The 17,020-nt window shown below is 41.2% G+C and overlaps 1 protein-coding gene across 2 annotated transcripts in view; it reads right to left on the bottom strand.

Annotated features, from left to right (window-relative positions):
* LOC111593054 overlaps positions 1–17,020 on the bottom strand; it is a 51,387-nt gene that overhangs the window by 13,423 nt on the left and 20,944 nt on the right. The window lies entirely within an intron of this gene.

Genomic DNA, 17,020 nt, shown 5'->3' with positions numbered 1-17,020 from the left:
CCCTTGTTTTTTTTATTACACCTTTTTTTTAAGCCGCTAGGCAATTTCGAATAAGTTAGATATAGTTTTCTATTTACCTTTAGCCACTTGGCATAGTTTTTATAAAACATTTTGGTGGCGGGTACACCCGATGCTGGTGATTTAGAGCAGACTAGGTCCACTGAAATGCGACTAATGAATGCCAACAGTAGACGGATAGAAGTAAACACTGAGGTTCAAGACCAACTTAACCAGTTAACATTTGCTGTCAGTGGAGTTCTCGGGATAGCCAAAACTCACAAATTGATTTTATTGATTTATTTATTTGAAACACTGAAACACTGTCCAGAAACAGAATGCGGACGATGGAGTTGCAAAGTTTAATGCTTGCTATTACTCTCGCGAAGGCTCATTGTTAGCCCAAACATTTTGGACTCCTCAGATTTAAAATCAATTTGGCTAGAGGAATCCATCAACACTATACATTTTATAACCAAATTCCCAAAAATTAAAAAAGCCTGCAGAAAAATTACGATTTATCCTGTCGTCCACAAGAACCAGCAACAGCTCTATTCGCCCCATAGTTGGATGCTAAGCCAGAACCACAGCATGCAAATCTACAAGCGGAATCGTTGAGGAAACCCCCTTGTTCACGGCACCACCACCAACAGTAGAAGCTCATCAGCCAGCAACAACTAACGAACTCTTCGCGGCGGCAGAGCCAAGCGACTCTTCATCCATACTAGAACCAAGTCAAGAAATCCCCAAAACACCGCCAACTGCATTAATTCAAGAAGTTTCACAGCCACAGGTTGCTCCAACCGCTGCCCATCTCTGTCGACACCTGCCACGGCTGCCGGCTCATCCTCATCCTCATCGGCAGCGGCGTCACGTCAACTGCAGCTGCCGGCATTGTCGGCAGTTGCCGCACGGCAACAGCAGCTACTGCTGAACGGCTCTCTGAAGAGCAAGACGAAGACATTTCCTGCGTATCGAGCATCGGTGCGCAGCGAGAGCGACGACAAGGAGTACAGGGCGGCTAGCAGCAGCAGCAACACGATACCGACGACGGGCAAAAGTCGGCCAAGATCAGCGGCAAGAACTGTAACAATCTGCTGCACAACGCCGGCAATAAGCTAAGCGTGAGCAGCAACTCCTTCGGCCTATACGCAGCATCTGGCATCATCGCCCAAGAGCCCTGTCTCCAGCAACGGCCATCTGAACAAATACTGCCTGACGGACTTGACGCGCCGCAAGGCCGAATTCAATCGCCAGCTGAGCGCGCCGACAGACTACACACATCACTCGTCCAGTAACGGCTCATAGCATCGCTGGAGTGGTGGGACACAGTCATCACGGCCATCACGGGCACGTGCACGGCCAGTCATCGACGGCGCCAGCCACACTCAAGTCGCTGCAGCTGCACAACTTTGGTGTGCATCATCCGATGCCAAGGCTCACGTCCACGTCGGGCACCAACAGCTTCAACAGACGCCACATACGTAGGCGCAAGAGCAAGCTTAGTAAGCGCCTGCTGAACGGCGATAGCGAAGAATCAGTACGCTGCTCATACTGCTCCGTATTGAATGTGAATGAGAACGACTTGCGGATTTCATTCGAGAACACCTGCACCGACTCGCTGGTCACCGCTGCTAATATGCGACCAAGGAACCGAAATGGTGCACTTTGATGATGTGTCGTTGTACGGCACTCCGAAAGAGGAGCCATATGCTGTACTTTAATCTGCATTGGCCTCACTCTTTGGTGGATCATCGACGCAAAGAAGTCCGCGAAGCACTTGCGAGGAGTCGTCGCTGGAATTGGGTCGGTCGAGGACGACCTTACACTTGAGGGGGGGGTAGTTAACTTATAACACTTAGTTAGCTTATAACACTTAATATAAGGTATTATTCAACACTTATTATCGGGTGCTAGACAAGTTAAGGAACAGCCCTGGCAAGAGCAACTCTACTTACGCCGGTGAGGCTATGATTTGTAAAAATATAGATCAGTCTCGTGTTTTAACTCGTACTGATAGGACATGCTAAAAATTGGTGTCATATAAGTAAAACTAAAAATAGTGAATATAATAAGAAAAACCAATAAAATTAACTGTTTCGATTATTCAAAAAAGAACAATTAAAAGCAGGGTTAAAAAGCGTTCTTCCAGTAAACCGCTTAAATAAATATTCACTCCGTCATTTGCTCGTTAAATGGCTTATTTCATTGTCTGAGCCCGAGGCCAGCAATAAGAGGCACAGTCGCCTCTCAACCTAACTTTCAGTCACCACAGGACTGGAAATCATATAATTTATATATATATATATATATATATATATATATATATATATATATATACATACGTTTGTTTGTATCAGCGAAGCCATCAATATATGGGAATTCATTTGCCTTTGCAGCCAGCGCAAATAAATAAATAACTTTTCGCTGCTCATAATGAATTCAAGTGGGTTTTTTCGTTTCATTTCTGAGGTTTAATATATATGTGTACTCACTGTACTTTGATATGTGTGTGCCAATAGAATTTAAGGCAAAAGTAAACATTAGACTTCGCTTTGAATCGAATTTAAGGCAATAACTAATTGGTTTACGGTCTTCAATCTTTAACCGACATTTAGCCAACTCATACCAAAGCGAAGACACAGCCAGGAATTATTTCACGTAGCCATGACAATTGAAGAGCAGGAAAAACCAAATTGGATCATCCGCATATGAATGCATGCGGATGCTTGTTACCATCGACCACAGAGTCTGGACCAGTCAGCACACGATTTTCTCTCACACTTCTCTCACGTTTTTCTTTCTTTTGGAAGAAATTGCGAAAAAAAACTGTTGAAGTATATCAGCCTTTAAGTCAGCGTTAGCTGTTGTTTTTTTGTTTTATTTTCTCCCGTTTTTTCTGGCCAACAGCTCGTGCGGCTCTTGTGGCTGTTGCGGCTGCTGCTGCTGTTGAAACTGTGTTCGGTTGCAGCAATTTTATCAACAATTTGGCAAACGAGCTTCGGCTTTGTTGAATTTAAAAATGACATACAGGAGTATACGTGCATGTTGTCCAAATGATATCACCTGTCACTGCTGCTGCTGCTGCTGCTGCTGCTGCTGCAAATTGTGTTTACATCGCTCTTCTGCATTTTGCGACTGAAAATATTTGTGAAATTTTTGAAAGTCCTTGTGCGTGTGAGAATGATGTAACTGGCCGCTGCTGCTGCTGGAGCCACTAAGCTCACCTAATTGCGGCTTGCCGCACTGAATCTGGCATGCAGCATGCACCATGCAGCGTGCTGCAGCTGGCCTCTTCACTTCGACCATGGATTTCCATGGCAACTGCCTGATGAACTCCCCAATGTGCCCCAGGCATGAACAGTCCTTGCGCACAACACTCAAAACCAACAAGAATGACAGCTAGAATGCAAGCACACACACACACACACACACAAACTGCCATGGATCTGTGTTCATTATGAAGCTGCTGTTGACGGCATCAGCCATAGCGAATGCATCTTGCGGCATTAAGATGCCTGTCGCTCTATTTCCTAATTCCTTGATTCTTACAATGCAACTTTAAGCCGATTATGAATGTATATAACTATGTATATATATATATTGACTCGCAACAAAGTCGGCTCACAGGCAATTAGTATTCCCATATTCAGTTGAGCAACTTTTTCGATTGAAACAAGTCAGCATGTTGCAGTTGGGCGTCAACGACTTAACTATCATCAAATTTGAGGGGCGTCTCTAAGGTTGGTCCGCACAATTTTTTGCTACTGGCTTTGGAGCTTAAAACTTTGCAATATAAAGGTTGTTTTTCTTAGTGTCTTATAACTTTGAGTTGATGGCATTGCGCTATTTGAGAGTTTATTGAAGTATTGATAGTTGCTTTTTATTTCATTTAGCTGACATTTTATTATAAATAAATAATGAATAGGAAAACATTTCTAATTGTTATCAAAATAATTGCTCTCTTCATCAAACCTATCGTGCACTTCGCTCACTTTATGGGCTACAAATTGAAAATTGCTGGTTGAATGAGTACTTAAATAGGCAGAACTGTTTCATTTAGAGTGAGTATTTATAAGCTGTTGTTGAAACATGAATATATTCATAAAGAATTAGTGTTTGCGCTCTATGGGCTGGCGCAGTCAGTCATATGACTTCAAGAATTATGATGGTCCTGCTAGTGATGATTGTTTGTGTTTCAAATTGTATCTTTATTATTATTACATGGCTTAAGTTATATTTTAACATCATTGTCAGTCAATTATGTATTCAAAATAGTTACCTTTATTGACATCAAATATATATTTCTTTATTTAATTAAGATTTAAACTTGAGTAACTCTAAAAAAAGCCCTACATATATATTATTTGATTTGCTTGAATATTTAATAATTCTCAAAAGGGCAGTAACTTATTTTTTTTGTTAATTAAATTTAAATTTTCAATAAAAGGCGTCGCCATTCGACATAGTTCGCTGCAGCTCAAGCATACCAACTGCAACTACACCTGCCCCTTCGCCCGTCTTCCTGCCCCTTAAACTTCTGCCATTTGCGGTTTAGTGTCAAAATCTAAACTAGCTCCGCTTACAATGAAGCTCGTGTCTGTTGTTTGTTCAAGCTACACAATTAAATTGACAGCAGCTCGAATTAATATTATTAAAAATGTAATAGCAACTGTAGCAGGTAGTTGGACTGCGGCAAGAGCTGGCTATTCTATGAATGCTTTGCCAATTAGAAGTTTGTGGGTGGGTTGCGAGCGAAGTTTGATTCGTGGACGTGGACGTGGCCGTGGGTGGCGAATATGTTGAAATATTTGCATATTTCTGCATTTAACGTCGTCACAACTTGTAGTTGTGCTGTGGCAAGGCCGTAATGTGCGCAGGACAATGCCAGTGACAGCAGGCAGCGCGGCACCGAAGCGCACGGAAAGTTTGTTTGATTCAAAACAAAGCCAAACAAAGCCACATTTTTGCGGCCCATTGCAGTTCACGGCAGCAACTGCAGTTTAGTGCATTTCTGTTCTGTTTTTTAGTTGTTCTTGTTGTTGTTGTCGCGCTGCTCAACAATGTTATCGCAGCATGCTTACGCCCACGCACACGCCCACAGACAAGAGTCTACATCACGATTGCACTTTTAGTCAGTGCAATATTTTCTTGCATGATACAAAGCAGCGACAATTTATAACTGAAAAAAGTTGTTGTAAATAGTTGCCACTGTTTTTGCTCATGTGTGTGGGTGGGTGTTGGTGTGCGTATGCGTGTGCGTGTGCGTGTGCGCTTTGCTTGCTGTAATACATTAGCGCGGCAAGCGGAAGCGGATATGTCACACATTTGCTGCTGTTGGCATGTGCCCAAGCCTCGTTGGCGGCCGCAGCAAAGGCAACGCAACTAAAGGTAAAGGTAAAGGTAACAGCTATGATAACGACGGCTGTGCAGTTGCCAGGGGCGCAGGCAGCCGCTGCCAGGAAGCGAAGCGAAAATAGCAATCAAAACTTAACTGAATTGCAGCACATTGCACAACAGAAACTAACCAAACACACCCACCCACACACACACACACACACACACACACACACACACACACAGACACCTACACACACTTGGCAAGTGAGTTTGCTGTTGAACGAATTAACAAGTAAATGCATTTGGCACAGGCGGCAACAGCCAACAGCAACTGCAAGATCAGCAGCTGGACAGAAAAAAAAGATAGAGAGCGAGCAGATGATGTGGCAGAACGGAGCAAAAGTTATACAAATCGAAAAGGCAGAAGTAAGTGCGTTACAGACGTGCGGCACCGACTACAAAATGCCCGTGCGCAGCACGAGAGAAGAGCAAGAGCGGCAGAGAGAGGGGGAAGCAGCGCCCCCGGGACATATATAGCATGCCTAGTAACTCCATAGAACCGCAGCTGGAAGTTTCCAAACTGCCACACAAATCGCACGACTATTTATATAGAAAAAAGAAAATCTGAATACTTTATAAGACTACGCTGCCAAAGAGTACACGTTGCACACTTCAAGTCAAAGACATTGCATCGAGCCAATATGCCCATCTCGCTGCGTAAGCGAGCATTAAATGTGAAAGTTAAGTTGCCTTATCGATTTGTTGCTTGACATTTGTATTTAAGATGATTTGTTCAGATGTGTAAGCACAATCAAATGTCAAATCGAACTACCAGATATCGTATGTATATATATGGTATATACATGTTCTCTCGCCTGCTGTGTACATCATACAATTTGTATGGCAATTCAGTTGTGAAATCGTGAAATAGCCACAGGCGAACTTATCGAACCAGATGTTTCATATTCCATCTGCGAAACGATAATCAAATTACCCCATTGCCATGCACAGCGTTAGCGCAAGCAACTTGCAGAGTCATCAATCTGAGAGTCACGTCTATGGCCAGGCAGCTGCATTTGGCCAGGCACGATGCGAAATTGTAGTGCTCCCAGCTGTCATGCAGTGGGCGAGCAGCTCTCTCTCTCACACACTCACCTATAGCGTGCGTGTGTGTGTGTTGTGGGAGTTGCTGACTCTGGCTTTGAATCCCTAACTGTATTTCAATCTGCACAGATCAGAACAAACAAATTCGCTGCTATTGACTTGACGTTGGCGTCGACATTGCCATTGCCATTGCCATTGCCATTGCCATCGACTGTGGCCCTTGCGAGTCGGCATCCCATTGAATGAAATTGAATTCAATTGAGTTCGCATTGAATTTTCCAGATTATGGTTAAAATAAATTTTAATTTCAAAGTGTCGAGAAACGCAGCTCGGGCAAAGACCAAAACTAGTCAGCCGTCGGGCCAGCCGGGCATCCTGTCAGCCGTCAACTGTCCGAGTGCGCCGCCTTTTTCGAATGTCCTTTGACGGTGCGTAACATTGTTGTTCTATCTTTTTTTTTTTCGTTAATTAAAATGTGGCGGGTAATTAAAAATTCAAGTGCAGATGTACGCCTGCTTGTCTGCAGATTTGATATGCGTGGGCACACTAGTTGCACCACCTACAACACTTGTGCCACTTGCAGCACTTGCAGCACTTGAACCATTTGCCGCACGCGCCGCTCTGGTTAATCGGCTTAAAGGCCAAACAATGCACCGGCTGTAGTTGAGTGTGCGGACGATTACCTTGCGGGCTTCAGGGCTCGGTAAAGCTTTATTGTCCGGCCTAATGTCGGGCAAAGGCAGGTGCAACGCTGCGTATACTCAACAGTATCAAACATCGGCATTCAGCAAAGGCGACTTCTGGTTGGCCTATTGCTTGTAAGCCATTTATATCAGGTGTATTATATTTCAGTTACATTTAAGTCGCAGTTTTTGAGCAGGCCGTGTGGGCGTCCAGTTGCAAGCTGCAGCCACATTAATTTAATCACTCGGCAAATATAAAGGCCATGCGATATTAAATGACAAAGGTAGGCCCGCTGCAGGTGGGTGCCCCACTGACCCACCGAATGTCGAATGCCGTCTTGCAATTCCTAATTTTCTGCATAAATTTGGTTATTTGATATTTTGTTGCTAAATAACTTTATAATTAAAGCCAAATAATTGTGCCGTAAATAAGTCGACTTTGTGCAAGCTAAAATCACCCACTGAGCACTCTTTGGCTTCAAACATAAGCACGCCCACACAGGATAGACATGACGCACAAGCAGCTGCTGCAGCTACGCTTGATCCGCCCGCAGTTCACAGGATGCTCAAGAAACAAGTCGAATTATTGATTGTAATCCATATTGTGATGGGCCTTCTCTAGTCGAGGAGTCTAGGAGTCGAGCAGTCGGGTACCTATTTGTTTTCGAAGTTAATTGTTCATTGGCACAAGACGCTTGCACAATCTGATCAAATCCGACTTTGTTATTGCTTCTAAATGAACAAATTCCCGAAGGAAAACAATATTTTCACTTAAGGCATTTCTTAGTATTTTGCATAAAGAACCTTGCATTTTCTCCTAAAAAGTATTGTAATCAAGAAAAACATTTTCGAAAAATTCGGGCTGAACTGCTTCGCCTGAAGCTTAGATATAAATTGATTTTTCTAGCGAAACTGAGACTAAATTTAAAGAAAGAAGTAAAAAAATAATTTATTTTATATATATAAGAACTTATGTATTTATAAAATACGAATGCAAAAAATATCTGTTCTAATGTAAAATGAAGTAAAATAAATAAAATTGTGAAAAAAAATTATGTACAAAAATTAAATACCATAAATAAATAAAATAAAAAAAAATTAAAAATAATAAATGAAATATATAAATAAATAATAAAATTCAAAAAGAGATATATATTAAATCAAAACAAAATATATTAAAAATCAAATAAAAGAAATATATAAAATACAATAAAATTAACAAATACAATACAAAATAAAATAAAATAAAATTAATGAATTAAATGAAATAAATACAAAAAATTAAATAAATATAAAACATGAAAAAATGAAACAAATTCATAATAAAAAAAATTAAATTTTACAAAAAAATTGAATGTAACACAAGAATCAATTAAGATAAGCTAAAAACATTAAAGGAAATAAGACTACTAAATAAAAAAAAATGAATTGAACAACATACAAAAAAAAAATAAATAATATGAAAACAGATACATAATAATAATAATAATAACTAAATAAGGAAAATACACAAAATTAATTGTTAAAAATTAATTGAATTAAAAAAACGAAGTAAATAATAAAAACAAATAATATAAAAAAAAATAAAATACAAAAATTTACATCAGTATTCTTTGTCTTAAATTATAGAATTTACAAATCAAAAACTGTTGCCAGTTTCGTGATGTTTTATCATATCACTCACTTGGGAAAATACGAATTGGTAGGAAAGTGAAAAACTCGCCACGGAAACTCATTAAAACGCACAAAAGCCTAATCAAACTTTATGAACAGTGCCATTTTAATTTGAATATAAAATTGTTTTTCTTTCATTTTATATGCTGAACGCATTGCAAATGGGAAATCAGGGTGTAATGGTTTTGTTAAAATGTATGGCACTGCCGGAAGGAGGTGTGGCAGACACCACAAAATATATATATTTTTGATCAGCACGACAAACCGAGTCCGTCTGTCCGTCTGTCCGTATGTGTTAACGCATCGTTCTCAGCATCTATAAGCGCTAGAGGCTTGAAATTTATTTGTAGGTCCATTTCTATATCGATAAGTCTTCTCGTTTTATTATTATCGATGAAAAACATACTCGAAATTCAGTTATAAATTTTAATTTCTGACCGAGGAGTTCTGCATTGACGGACAGCACACGTGCTGTGGTCAGGGTATCTCCAAGTCGGGCGCCCCGACTAGAGCTTTCTTAGTTGTATTTTTATTTGTTGCAGAAAACTTTTCGCACGCTGTTTGATTTTGTGAATATTTAATTCGACGTGTGGTTATTTTTTTCGCTCGCCGTATTACGTAAAGCTCATCAGAGCCAATTACCCATAAATAAAAATCAAGTGCTGATATGAACCTCAATGAAATGCATAATTATATTTGCCAGGAAACAATCAGAGGTACAGAGAGATCAATAAATAAATTAAGCCAGCAACAACAACAACTACAACAACATCATTCGAGAGCATGAATAAATAATCAAATATAATGAAATATTTGCACACGTTCATTAATTTCAAATAGAATAAGTTACCAATTAATTATCGTCAATATAATACTATAAATAATTCATTTCTGTATGCGCATTGGATGAAATCGCGAACATTGTGCAATGCCAAAACTGTTTCATGCCAATGCTCATAATTAATTATAATTAATCAGAGGCCCGAGCCCAGGCTCGTTGCCCGTTGGTTTTGCACCTGTGCAGCAGCAGCAGTGCCACTGAAAATTGCCAAGACGAATTCCTAAATAACTAAGCTTCCTTACGGCTGCGGCACGCAAGCCGCAGCAGTTCCGCCGGCTGCGGCTGCTGCGGATGTCGCTGCCACATGCCAGGCCGAGCAGCGCTTCGCTCGCATCGCCAGTTAGATTTCTGACTACTTTCATTTAATTAAAAATGTATTATATTCCCATGAGCTGGCAGCTACAGCGGCTCCAGCTTCAGCTCCAGCTCGAGCTCCAGCTCTGCCCTCGGCTGCCGTTGCCCACTGCGCCCTGATTGACATTTAGACATTTCGAGTGAAAGCAGCAAAAAATCAACATTATTTTGCTCTGTTTGCACCGAAGCAAGCGCAAAAGCAAAACAAATACATAATAATAGAAATTTGCTAACCCACACACTCGTGCAGCAACGCTGCTCTCCCCCCACAGAGCAGCCCGCTTCGTTGCCGAAAGGGGCAAGCGCATGTGCGAGGCAACAAATGTACCATGCTGCACACACACACACACACACACACACACACACACACACACACACACACAGTTGCCTATTCAGTGTAATTCCGCTCAATGTTCAATGCATTTTAAGAGTTTTACTCGCATTCATTTCCAAATAGTTAAATCGTTGCATTTTCATCTGCTTCTTTGTTGGCCGAAATGAAAATAATTTATTTTCCGTATATGTATATATATATATATATATTTCGGCAAAATTCTCTCGACCTCTGCTCCGCAGTAAGTGTTGTTTTTAACACATTCAAAAAGCTTAAAACTATTCAATTTTCATTTAGTCAGAATTATCATTAATATACTAACGAGTCGACGGCTCAAATTTCATTTATAGTCAAAGGCATTACGAAATAAGTAAATTAAGTTGAATTTTGGTTTAACTTTTGTGCACTAAACACATTGAAAATGGGAATTTTGCGTATCGTGATCTTGTGAAAGTGTTTGTAACAGACTGAGGGCGTGGCAGAGTCCATAACGTCAGCTTGACGACCTGATTGGATATAGCCATGTCCATCCGACTGTTCATCCATCTATCGTTCTGTTCATCCAGCTGTTCGTCTGTACGTTTATCCGTCCGTCCGTCTGTTCGTTCATTCGTCCGTTTGTACATCTAACTTTCTGTTCATCCGGCTGTTCATCCGTCCGTCTGTTCGTCCGTCTGTTCGTCCATCTGTCCTTCCGTCCATCTGCCTGTTTATTAATCCTGCTGTTCATCCGTCCGTCCGTCCGTCCATCTGTCTGTCTGTTCATCAGTTCGTCCGTCTGCCCGTCCGTCCGTTTGTGCATCTGGCTGCCTGTTCATCCGGCTGTTCATTCGTTTATCCCCCTGGCTGTTCATCCGTCCGTCCGTCCGTCCGTCCGCTCGTCCGTCCGTCTGTCTTTGAATCTAGGCTGATCCATCAAGTATCATGTATCAGTATTCTAGAGACGTATCCAAACTGTCTTTCTGTCAATTTGATTTGGATTAAATATTAATTACATCTTCGCTCATAACGGATTATGCTATGCATTTCTCGGAATGCCTTTGCTGCACTGAGGCTTGCACGTTCCTTGAATTCGAATGGTCTGTGCCTGCCTTCGATGGCCGTTAATGGAAACGATGTGTTCCAAAGCTCAATTGAAATTAACTGGCGACTTCTATATATTCCAAGTAGGCTTCCAATTCGCAATTTGCACGCCTCAAAGAGCGTTATTAAAATGCAGTCAAAGTCGCAGATTTAAGGGGAAAATGCATGCAAATAAAGTCGACAATCAGATGAAAATGAAAATTGTTGAAGTTGGCCAAAGGTTTAAAGCATCAGCAATCGCAATCGCTTTTTATTAATTTTTAAAAGAATTCCAGTTTCGGCAGTGCCATTAATAAGAAATGGCAGCCAGAAGCCATAAACTTCGTTCGCAATCATTTGAGAGCTGCCCCCGAACGGCTTGGGGCCAACAAGTAAAAGAAAGTTTATTTTGCACATACCGCAAATATTTTTCAAATTAATCTTTCGACGCTGCCAAAGCGACTCGGAGCTGGTCAAAGAACACAACCCATCGCCAAGGCAATGCCAGCCCCAACAGCAGCACCCACCAAATGAACAAAGTTCAAACTTGGCGCCGCCAATAATGCACCCCAAACCTGAATATCTTATGGCTCCTGCCCGCAACAATCTGCTGACCGCGTACTCAAATTATCGAAAATATATATTTTTACATATATATGTATATAAATATATATGTGTGTATGTGTGGGTGTGTGTGTAGCTCGAGTGTTATTTAAGAATTTGTATTTACTTCTTTAGCTCTTTATTTTGCCTGACTGGCGTTTGGAGAAGTGCTTGACTGATTGACTGATTGACTGACTGAAAGCTAGAAATTGATGGTCCAGCTGACTGACTGATTGACAAGTCGTCAGCCAGATAAACTGACTGGACTGTGTCCCTTTTGTGACTGATTCACTTGTTTTGCCTGATTGACTGGCTCACTGACTGACTCATACATTGATTGACTGCCTCATAGCTTGACTGACTGACTGAATAAATGAATTGTTGACATTGAATGACTGACTGCCTCTGTGATTGACTATTATTTCACTGACAGTTTGACAGCTCAAAAGCGTGATTGCCTGATTGACTGATTGATTGACTTAATAACTGGTTATTCAACTGATGCACTGACGAATTGATAGACTGGCTGAAAGAGAGAGTAGCTATAGTAGTTGTATAGTATAGTTGACATTGATTGACTGATTGATTGACTGACAACATTTTGATTGACTCTGCGCATATATGTTTAAATGGCTGATTGATTAACTGATCAACTGTGTACATATCTGATAGAACGACCGCTTGATTGATTGATTGACTATCTGCATATCTGTTTGAATGATTGATTGATTCATTAACTGTCTGCATATCTGATTGATTGATTGACTGTCTACATATCTTAATGTATGGCTGATTGTTTCTAATCTGATTGATTGATTGACTGTCTGCATATCTCATTGTATGGCTGATTGATTCATATCTGATTGATTGACTGACTGTCTGAATGTTTAATTTAATGAGTGAGTGACTAAATGATTGATAATAGTCATAGATTGATAGGTTGACTGACTAAAAGGTTTCCCAAATAGTTGACATCAATTAACTGATTGACGCAGTAAATGGCTGACTGAAGGAATAACTGAAGTACTTACATTGATTGACTGACTGACTGACTGATTGATTGCCTGTCTGCCTGGCTGACTGAAGTTGATTATCTGACCGACTAGATCACAGATTGACTGGTTACTGATTCACTGATTGAAGGCCTGACTGACAGACAAGCCTAATATGTTATGTTAAGCACAAATGTGAAACATAAGATAATTTGCTAATTATTTGATAAGCTAATTGTTGAGCTTAATTGCCGCTTGCGAGGCGAAACGAAATAAAGTATTCGATTTAATTTCAGATAAGACACACTTCGCTGTGTATTACCAGAATCCCAATGCAATTTCGTGTTTTTCTATTCCGATGCTCCTCGAATTTCATGACTGAAGCAGAGAGTCCTTTGGTGCCCAATGTCCACAATCTGTTTCATTAGCTTGCTAACCCCAGCTGAAAGACAAGTCCAATACAAAACCAATTTCTGTAGGTCAGACCAGCTCTCTCCCACTATCTCTCTCTCTCTCTCTCTGTCTTTGTCTCTGTCTCGCCTGCACACACTTGACTGAGTAGCACTTGTCGTAAGCCAAACACTTGAGTCTCAAAATGAAACATTATGATGACAGTTGAAGGCAGGGAAAAGAAACGCGAAGCGGAGCAAAATTAAAATTGAGTGCGCACATTGTGGACTGCGAAATAATGAAATAATAATAATAAATTGCTCAACGAGCGGCAAGGCGCATCTATATAAATATCAAATATGTATAAATATATAAAATATGCAATTTAATTTATTTATTATGCTGCGCAATAAAATTCATGAACAGATTCGGCCCGATGGCTTCTGGACGTGTATGGGCTACGGCTTCGAATTGGGGCTTAGGGTTTTTGGGCGTTTGGGTTGGGGTTGGGGTTGGGGTTGGGGCTGTTGGAGCGTGTAGCTTAGCAACAAAAATTGAAAACTAAAATCGATTTCCGCTTGACAAATAACTTAAGTGGCCGTTTATATACCAGCTCACGAACTTATGAACATGCCCGTAATCGCACTCACATCCGCACATCAGATTGGCGAAAAACTTCATGCATAACTATGTGTGCAAGGAGTGGAGAGCGAGCCAGAAACAGAGACGGAGAGCAGGCTGGAGTGCGCGTGTGTGTGGCTCGAATGCTTTCAAAAATATTCCACACGATTAATTTTTTGCGATCCATTAAAAAGATTTACTCAAATTGACAGAATCATCGAGTGGATGATGCCAGGCGGCATCGCGACGACGCGTCGTTGTCCTCGATGCGCTGTCCTCGAACCTGGCCCTGGACGCATGAAAAATGTTATTCCCCAGAGGCGTGTCAGTGTGCTGCACGCACACACAAGTGTCTCAATTTGCATGCGATAAGCTGAAGCGGAGCGTGGGTGGGGCGTGGCGCGAGGACGGGCTAATGCCTGTTTGGTGTGCAAATGGAGTGGGGCCTAAGCTGAGCTGCGCTGCGCTGGGCTGCGCTGGGCTGGGCTGAGTGTGCCCCATTAAATGCATGTACATAATCATAAATTTACACTCATTATCAGATTAGCGAGCGGCATTCATTCCACAGCTGCAACAACAACAAGAACAACTGCAGAGCAGCAAATTGAATTTTTCAAATAGAATTTATATGCGTTGCCGACAAGCCGACAACTGAGACTCTTTGACCTGAAGATCTCCCAGGGCAACTGAATCTTTTTCCTCTCCATTTATATCAACTATTAGTTCGAGCAAAAAAAAAGTAAAATAAAAATTCTATTTGACTGTGCACAGAGCATTGCTTAGTCGTGCACAGCTTTATTTATTTATTTTTTTTTCTTTAAATTATATTCCCCATTTTATATGAGCTCAAAGTTTTCAATCCGCATTCACATAATTCCCACGGCTTATTACTTTAGCAAACTCGCATTGAAGCCTGGCTTAGCAAATGATTATTTAAATGCTCTCAGCTGGGACTATTTAATTTAAGTATTTACGTTACTCAGACTAGATGCTTATACTTATGAAAATTGTTATTAATATCTGTGCAGCACGACAAGATCCAAGCCCAGATCCATAGCCAGATTAGAGATGACACAGCTACTTCAATATGCTTACTTTTAGCTTATTCATGCCTTGTCTGCGTCATCAATAACAAATGCAGTTAACTTCAAACTTTCACTATAAAAAAAAAGTTGGCCAAAACGGGAATAACTTCCCATCTGAATGAGCTTCTTTGCAGCCAAGCCACTGAGATTGATATATATCCTAGACATGTGCTGTTATCGAAGACGTAGATATATGTCTGACGGCTTTGCTAACAAAATGTTAATATCCGCTGCAAAGAGTATCGAATTCGAATGGCAAAAGGCAAGCAGCAGGCACACACGCACACACACACACACACAATGAGGCTTTTACCCTTTTCACATTTACCACTTCACTCGCGCCGCATTTGTATAAAATGTAAATTAAGTTAATGGTAATAAAGTGTCTATTATATAAGCAACACACGCGCACACACACACACACACACCCACACACTTTGAGGCACACATTTGCATTTTTGTAAATGGTTGTATTAAGTGATTTCAAATTAGTGTCGAGCTGCAAAGACAGAAGGGACAACAGCAAGCAAGAGAGAGAGAGAGAGAGAGAGAGAGAGAGAGAGAGAGACAGAGAGAGTGAAATCTGCTGGCAATTGGCTAACATTTCGCCCATTTATCAGTTAACCAAATCGGACCACAGCGCTGCCCCTGCCACGCCGGCATCTAGTTGTCGCTGTGTTTGTTGTGCCACAAAGTTTTTCCTTTTTTTTACATTTTTTTCGACTGCTAATTATGCGCATATATCGATAAAATGTTGTACGGCAACAGCCAGAACAATGAGTATGGAAATGCGCACGTAATAGAATCAGATGTCAAAGGACCAAAAAAAGGAAGCTGACATGAGGCTGGGTAGCTGCGAAATTGGGTTGACTGCGGCTAATGGGCGAGCCGATGGCATGGCACATGGCACATGGCACATGGCAAAGCGCATAATTAACGTTTCATTGAACAATTTGAATATTTGAGCTTTTGATTGGCGTGGAACTCTGCCAGCTGCTGTGCCAGAGACACAGAGAGAGAGAGAGAGAGAGAGCGAGGCGAATGCAAACAGAAGCTTATAGGAAAATGATATGTGGAATAGGAAAAAAAAACCGAATGGCAGAGATTGTTGTGAAAAAAAGTTCAAGGAATTTCAGCAGAGCAAAAGAATAAAAAAAAAGTAGAAGAACGAGAGAAAATTAAGTACAAATTAATAAAACTGAAACTGAAAATGAAAATGAGAATGAAAAGGAAAAGGAAAAGCACAAGCACAAGGCAAGGAAAATAAAAGTCGACCACACAGAAAAAGGTCACGTGAAAGTAATCCGAGTGAGAGAGAAAGGCAACGGAAAATGAGTTGATAAATTTGGAACAAAGGCAAAGCATTGCAAATGTTAATTACAGCTAATTACATCTTGTTGCCAAAGAGCGTGTGCGCAAGGCAACACGACAAATCAACATGAGTTATGGCCAAAAGTAGCAATGTTTCAAAGAGTTGGCCCAAAGACGACCCGAACAATCAGCAATGCCGAGCCTTAGCCTGTGCTAAGCCAGCTCGTGCCGTGGCGCATTATAAACAACTCGGACTTGCATTTACATAAATAACTCAGCTCAGCTCAGGTCAGCTCCAGCGCCGTCAAGTACAGTCCAGTTGCGTCTGGCATGGCGAGGTCCTGTCCAGGCTGCGGGCATCAACATAAATCAAGTTATGAGCTGTGCCGTCTCGTCCCAGCTTCCAGAAAGCCAAATTGACATTGGCCGGCGGCCAAATACGTTAGCAGCGCAGCCAGCACCGAAAATGACCAACTGCTAAAGCGCTCTGACGCTCCAGATAGCGGCATAACTTTTAGGGTCCCACAAACACGACCATTACATGTGAAAGCCCCAAGCTTAGCTGTCATCAAGCCATCAATAAAGCACAGAGCTGCGCTGGCTAAACAAAAGGCAATCCGCACACCGCA

The sequence above is a fragment of the Drosophila hydei genome, unplaced genomic scaffold (assembly GCF_003285905.1).
Source record: "Drosophila hydei strain 15085-1641.00,03,60 unplaced genomic scaffold, DhydRS2 tig00000426-arrow-arrow-pilon, whole genome shotgun sequence".
Taxonomy (NCBI): Eukaryota; Metazoa; Arthropoda; class Insecta; order Diptera; family Drosophilidae; genus Drosophila; species Drosophila hydei.
Note: the sequence above shows the minus strand (reverse complement) of the source record. Positions and strands in the feature narration are given on the sequence as shown.